Genomic DNA, 1,242 nt, shown 5'->3' with positions numbered 1-1,242 from the left:
AGCGATACACATGTGCGTCTCGAAACCTTCGCGATAACAATGTCCTTATAGCACAACGACCAGATGTTTCTTACGTTCTAACGCACAATGTTTACATCTTATCATTTAAATATACAAATTTACACGAAGGATAAAATTTACATAAAAAATTAAACAATTAAAATGAAATCTAAAATGGACAAATAGATACTAACATAACAAATTCTGATGAAATAAACCAATTCCGTGCCGATTCGTAATAAAATCCTCCTATCCAGATTTCAACTACATGAAAACATTTACACATACAGGATGGCCGGTTCTGCCTAAAAAAGTTCACATGACATTTACACAATAGTATAGAAAGGCGGACTATTTCGACCTTTTTGTGTTTCGTCTAGTCGTAATTTAAATAAATAAATAAAAAACTAATCAAACGTCCTGCTGTTGTACAAAAATCCTTTACTCAAATGTTATTCGTAACATGTAAAGATTTCGATCTTCGTTTATAGAATGTACTGTCTGCAGCGATCGGGCGATATAACTGTCGATTAAACGGTTTCTCATTTTTTATCAAACTCTTAAAGCTCTAGAAATTCTAAAATACTTGAAATTATCATTAAAAACCTGCACACTAGTGAATGAATTTTTAGTTATTTATTTACAAGACGATAAAGGGAACCATCGATTGAATCATCTTTCATGAGTTGGTTAGTTTCTTTGTATAATACAAAACTTTAGTTTATAGCAGAAGCTATAAAATCATAAAACTTCTAAAAATTTTGTATGTATTTAATTTAGACGTCCAAAATAGCAAGCTTAGGTTATTCCGTCGTTTCCATGGAAATAATATTGTATTATTATGAAATTTGTTTGAAAAAAATGACACAATGCACAATGGTTTGTTTCACTTTATCTACCCTACTGTTAAAGAGACCCTTAGCGTACTCATTCAAACTTATTTTAACATGTGCGCTGTAATAGTATATTATTAAATTGTATAGGAAAAAAGTGTAAAAAGCAAAAATACTATACTTTTAATTTCTGATAAAGCTACATATTAAAAAAACCAAATGAGCGGGATTATATATTGGGCGAATTTTGCTGCAGAAGATAATGCCGGGGAAACAATTTCTTGGGATGAGAGTTATATTCTTCTCTTACTATTTAATCATCACAGTTTATTCTGAAACATTTAAAAAGTAATGGAATACGTTGTAGAGTAGATCTAGGTATAAAAAATAGTAGAAAAGCTGGACCCAT

Source organism: Photinus pyralis, unplaced genomic scaffold, assembly GCF_008802855.1.
Source record: "Photinus pyralis isolate 1611_PpyrPB1 unplaced genomic scaffold, Ppyr1.3 Ppyr1.4_LG10, whole genome shotgun sequence".
Lineage (NCBI taxonomy): Eukaryota > Metazoa > Arthropoda > Insecta > Coleoptera > Lampyridae > Photinus > Photinus pyralis.
Note: the sequence above shows the minus strand (reverse complement) of the source record.